Source organism: Aotus nancymaae, unplaced genomic scaffold (assembly GCF_030222135.1).
Source record: "Aotus nancymaae isolate 86718 unplaced genomic scaffold, 86718_ANA_hifiasm-v0.15.2.pri h1tg000029l, whole genome shotgun sequence".
NCBI lineage: Eukaryota > Metazoa > Chordata > Mammalia > Primates > Aotidae > Aotus > Aotus nancymaae.
Window position 1 is genome coordinate 26,708,860 of NW_026988442.1, and position 6,076 is coordinate 26,714,935.

The window sequence follows — 6,076 nt, forward strand, 5'->3', positions numbered from 1 at the left end:
TATTTTTATTTTTTTTCTTTTTTCTTTTTATTTTTTTAAAGATGGGGTTTCACCATGTTGGTCAGGCTGGTCTTGAACTCCCAACCTCAGGTGATCTACCGCCTTGGCCTCCAAAGTGCTTGGATTACAGGCATGAGCCACCACGTCCGGCCTAATTTTTGTATTTTTAAACGAGTTTCACCGTATTGATCAGGCTGGTCTAAAACTCCTGATCTCAAGTGATCTGCCCACCTTGGCTTCTCAAAGTGTTGGGATTACAGGCATGAGCGACCACGCCCAGACTTGTTTTGTTTCTTGAGACACCGTCTCACTCTATCGCCCAGGCTGGAATGCAGTGGCGCCATCACAGCTCACTGCAGCCTCTACCTGAGCTCAAGTGATCCTCCCATCTCAGTCTCCTGAGTAGCTAGGACCACAAGCACACACCACTATGCCCAGCTAATATTTTTATTTTTTTGTAGACACGGGGTCTTGCTCTGTTTTCCAGGGTGGTCTCAAGCTCCTAGGCTCAAGTGATCCCCACCGGCTTGGCCTCCCAAAGTGCTGGGACTTCAAGATTTTCTGACCTGAGCTGCTGGGAGGCTGGAGTTGGTGAAGGCTGAGATGGGAGGAGCACAGCAGTGGGAGGAGCAGGTTGGGGGAGAATGAATGCTGGGGTGAGCTATTAGTCATCCAAGTGGAGATGTCACAGAGGCAGTAGGATGATGGAGTGCAGGGGAAGTTTCGGCTGGAAGTATAAATGTGGGAGGCATCAGCATCTAGACGGAATTTAAAGCCATGACGAATATGGGCTGAGATCACCTAGGACTGTGGGTGATGGGAAAGAATTGGGTCCAACAGCCAGTCCCTGACGCTCTCCACAGCTTGGACATTTGGCTATGAGAATGAACCAACAAAGATGACAGCTGGGCGAGGTGGCTCACGCCTGTAATCCCAGCACTTTGGGAGGCTGAGGTGGGCTTATCACCTGAGGTCATGAGTTCAAGACCAGCCTGGCCAACATGGCAAAATCCCATCTCTACTAAAAAACACAAAACTTAGTCAGGTGTGGTGGGGTGGTGGGTGCCTGTAATCCCATCTGCTTGAGAGACTGAGGCAGGAAAATTGCTTGAACCTGGGAGGCGGAGGTTCAGTGAGCTGAGATCAAGTCACTGCACTCCAGCCTGGGCAACAGAGTGAGATTCTGTCTCAAAAAATAAAGAAAAAAAAAAGAAAATTGCTCCTTTAAGGCACGTGACAGGAGCAGAGAAGGAGAGGTGGGTTGAAGCCCAGCTTGTGCATTTTCTAACTGTGTGACCTCGGATGAGTTCCTGCCTGCTCCAGTTACCCCATGACACTGTGGTCAAGGATGGATGAGACCATGAAAAGTGAAGAGCCTCTCAGCTTTGTAAACTGTGAAGTGCCTTCTAAGGATCAGGGGTGATTGCCAACTGAGCATTTATATAAGAACACCACCACTGAAATAAAATCTCAAGGTCATACAGCTTCTGCTGACATCATTCAGCAGAGAACAGATACAGATTTTCCAACCTTTCAAGAGTTGTGCACCCGGCTGTGTGTGGTGGCTCACGCCTGTAATTCAAACACTTTGGAGGCCAAGGCAGGCAGATCACCTGAGGTCGGGAGTTCAAGACCAGCCTGACCAACATGGTGAAACCCAGTCTTTAAAAAAAAAAAAAGAGTTGTGCACCCTGTTAGCATGAGGGCCAAGATCTTACCACTTCCTGACCAAGACATAATGCATATAGCATATTAATCTGAAAAAAAATTTTAGGAAATAGAAAAAACATGCACATAGTAAATAATTAAAATGGCATAGAAATGTATCCATGTGGCCAGGCATGGTGGCTCAGGATTGTAATCCCAGCACTTTGGGAGGTCAAGGCAGGAGGATCACGAGGTCAAGAGATCTAGACCATCCTGGTCAAACCAACATGATGAAACCCTGTCTCTATTAAAAATACCAAAATTAGCTGGGCGTGGTGGCACACGCCTGTAGTCCCAGCTACTCAAGAGGCTAAGGCAGGAGAATTTCTTGAATCTGGGAGGCAGAGGTTGCAGTGAGCCGAGATTATGCCATTGCACTCCAGCCTGGTGACAGAGTGAGACTCCGTCTCCCCGCCAAAAAAAGAAAAGAAGAAATCTGCCAGATGCGGTGGCTCATGCCTGTAATCCCAGCACTTTGGGAGGCTGAGGTGGGTGAATCACCTGAGCTCAGGAGTTTGAGACCAGCGTGGCCAATATGGTGAAACCCTGTCTCTACTAAAAGTACAAATAAATTAGCCGGGCGTGATAATGAGCACCTGTAATCCCAGCCACTTGGGAGGCTGAGGCAGGAGAATTGCTTGAACCCGAGTGGCGGAGGTTGCAGTGAGCCGAGATTGTGGCACTTCACTGCAGCCTGGGCAACAAGAGGGAAACTCCATCTCTTTTTTTTTTTTTTTTCCGAGACGGAGTTTCGCTCTTGTTACCCAGGCTGGAGTGCAATGGCGCGATCTCGGCTCACCGCAACCTCCGCCTCCTGGGTTCAGGCAATTCTCCTGCCTCAGCCTCCTGAGTAGCTGGGATTACAGGCACGTGCCACCATGCCCAGCTAATTTTTTGTATTTTCAGTAGAGACGGGGTTTCACCATGTTGACCAAGATGGTCTCGATCTCTTGACCTCGTGATCCACCCGCCTCGGCCTCCCAAAGTGCTGGGATTACAGGCTTGAGCCACCGCGCCCGGCCAACTCCATCTCAAAAAAAAAAAAAAAAAGAAATTTATCCATGGAAAAACTAAGTCTCCCTCCCAGCATGATCCTCTGATCCTCTCCCCAGAAGCAATTACTATTACCAGGTAGCAGAAAGAACCCGTACACGCACAAGCACAATACCTGGCCTTTGCTGGTTTCGTTGACACAAATGCTGGCATGTCATACACACTGTTCTGCTCCTTGTGCTTTTGCATTCGTCAGTATATCTTGGAGAATTGCTTGGTATCAATTCACATAGAGCCGTTTTATTGTTTTAAGTGGCTGTGGAGTCGTATCCACCAAGCAGCTGCATCATCATTTATTTAACCATCTCCTACTGATGGACATTTGGATTGCTTCCAGTTTTTGGCTATAATGAGCAATGCAATAATACATCTCCTTATTCATCTGTCTTGGGCAAGGATTATCTATAGGAAAAAGTCCTAGAAATGGAATTGCGGGGTCAATAGGTCTCTGTATATTAAAGTATTGGGGTAAGTATATGCCAGGGTGTCTGTGTGTTTAAAGTTTTATAGGATTGCCACATGACTGATGTGCATGCTTCTTGACTATGGATGGAGGACAGAAGGTACGTGAAATTAATTTTTTTTTTTTTTTTTTGAGAGAGTCTCGCTCTGTCGCTCAGGCTGAATTGCAGTGGCATGATCTCCGCTCACTGCAATCTCTGCCTCCCAGGTTCAAGTGATTCTCCTGCCTCAGCCTCCTGAATAGCTGGGATTACAGGCATGAGCCACCATGCCCAGCTAATTTTTGTATTTTTAATAGTGACTAGGTTTCACCATGTTGGCCAGGATAATCTAGATCTCTTGACCTCGTGATCCTCCCGCCTTGGCCTCCCAAAGTGCTGGGATTACAGGTGTGAGCCACCGCACCTGGCCCCCTTTTTTTTTTTTTTTGAGACGGAATGCAATGGCAGGATCTCGGCTCACTGCAACCTTGTCTCCCAGGTTCAAGCCATTCTCTCACCTCTGCCTCCCAAGTAGCTGGGACTACAGGCACAAGCCACCATGCCCAACTAATTTTCCGATTTTTAGTGGAGACAGGGTTTCATCATGTTGTCCAGGCTGGTCTTGAACTCCTGACCTCAAGTGATCCACCTGCCTCAGCCTCCCAAAAAGTGCTGGGATTACAGGTGTGAGCCACCGTGCCCGGCCATGAAGGTAATGTTTTAGGAGCTCCATTTCGTGTGTGTTGGGTGGGACATTTTGGGTAACAATGCCTGAGACCTGTTGTCTCATGGAGACTTTGGGGAGGAAGCCTCCTGCCTAGGACTGGGCATTCTAAGGAACAGGTGTTCCTCCCTGTGATAGAATTGAGGTCAGCCTGCCAGGTGCGGTGGCTCACGCCTGTAATCCCAGCACTTTGGGAGGCTGAGGCGGGTGGATCATGAGGTCAAGAGATTGAGACCATCCTGGTCAACATGGTGAAACCCCATCTCTACTAAAAATAAAAAAAATTAGCTGGGCATGGTGGCGCGTGCCTGTAATCCCAGCTACTCAGGAGGCTGAGGCAGGAGAATTGCCTGAACCCAGGAGGCGGAGGTTGCGGTGAGCCGAGATCGCGCCATTGCACTCTAGCCTGGGTAACAAGAGCGAAACTCCGTCTCAAAAAAAAAAAAAAAAAAAGAAAAAAGAAAAAAAAAGAATTGAGGTCAGCCTGCTTCGAAGATGGGAGGAAGAACAGGATTTAACTATTCATTAGCCAAAAAGATATTGATCAGATCCATACTGTTCTGGCTCAGGGTTCAGCTCTAAGAGCATGTGAAAGGATACTCCTCAAAAACCTAGAGCTCATTCATTCCTGAAAGGTCTGAGAAAAAGAAAAACAAAACCTAGAGCCCAGTGGAAGTAGAAAACTCAAGCTGGAGATGAAGTCAAATCCCTACAAAGAATTAAATTCTGCTGGGCATGGTAGCTCACCCACGCCAGTAATCCCAGCACTTTGGGAGGCCGAGGCGGGTGGATCACCTGAGGTCAGGAGTTCCAGACCAGCCTGACCAACATGGTGAAACCCAGTCTATTCTAAAATTACAAAAAAACTAGCCAGGTATAGTGGTGCACACCTGTAATCTCAGCTACTCAGGAGGCTGAAGTAGGAGAATCACTTGAACCCAGGAGGCGGAGGTTGCAGTGCGCAGAGATTGTGCCACGGCATTCCAGCGTCGGCAAGAAGACCGAAAATGTTGTCCAAAATAAATACATGAATAAATAAAATTGCAGGCCAGGCATGGTAGCTCACACCTGAAATCTTAGCACTTTGGGAGGCTGATGTGAGAGGATCACTTGAGCCCAGGAGTTCAAGACCAGCAGGGCAACATGACACAACCATGTCTCAATAAAAAAAAAAAGAGAGAGGCTGGGCACAGTGGCTCACACCTGTAATCCCAGCACTTTGGGAGGCCGAGGCAGGTGGATCACGAGTCAGGAGTTCAAGACCAGACTGACCAACATGGTGAAACCCCTTCTCTACTGAAAAAACAAAACAAAACAAAAATTATCTGGGCGTGATGGCACATGCATGTAATCCCAGCTACTTAGGAGGCTGAGATGGGAGAAGCACTTGAACCTGGGAGGCACAGGTTGCAGTGAGCTGAGAATGCGCCACTGCACTCCAGCCTGGGTGACAGAGCCAAATTCCATCTCAAAAAAAAAAAAACTTACCTGGCAGGGAGGATACCATGATCACGAAGGTGGTTTTCCCAGGGCGAGGCTCATCCATTGCACTCCGGATGTGCTGACCCCTGCGATTTCCCCAAATGTGGGAAACCCGACTGCATAATTTGTGGTAGTGGGGGACTGCGTTCTTGCTTTCCCCTGTTAAAAGAAAAAAGAGAGAGAGAGAGAAAATTAAATTCCAAGCCAGAGAACAGTAAAAATGCCCCTATGCTAAGTGCTAACGGGTAACAGAGAATACCGGGGTAACAGGTACAGAATACCCAGGGTAAGAGATAAGAGAATTCTGGGGTAACAGATATAGAATACTGGGGTAACAGATATAGAATACTGTGGTAACAGAGAATATTGGGGTAACAGATATAGAATACTGTTTGTTTTTGTTTTGAGACAGGGTCCCACTCCCACACCCAGGCTGGAATGAGGTACTGCAAACACAGTTTGCTCCAGCCCCAACCTCCAGGGATCAAGCCATCCTCCCAACTCATCCTCCCAACTCAGCCTCCCAAGTAGCTGGGCCTGCAGGCACACACTACCATGCCTCGTTAATGTTTTTATTTACTTATTTATTATTTTGTTTTTGAGATGGAGTGTTGCTCTTGTTGCCCAGGCTGAAGTGCAATGGTGTGATCTCAGCTCACCGCAACCT

General features: G+C 47.8%; 1 non-coding gene across 1 annotated transcript; it reads left to right on the plus strand.

Moving 5' to 3' along the window:
* The first annotated feature begins 5,407 nt into the window (after positions 1–5,407).
* LOC135277155 (U1 spliceosomal RNA) lies at positions 5,408–5,571 on the plus strand. The gene has a single exon (XR_010344748.1). It is a non-coding gene; the product is annotated as a U1 spliceosomal RNA (small nuclear RNA).
* Positions 5,572–6,076: the final 505 nt, after the last annotated feature.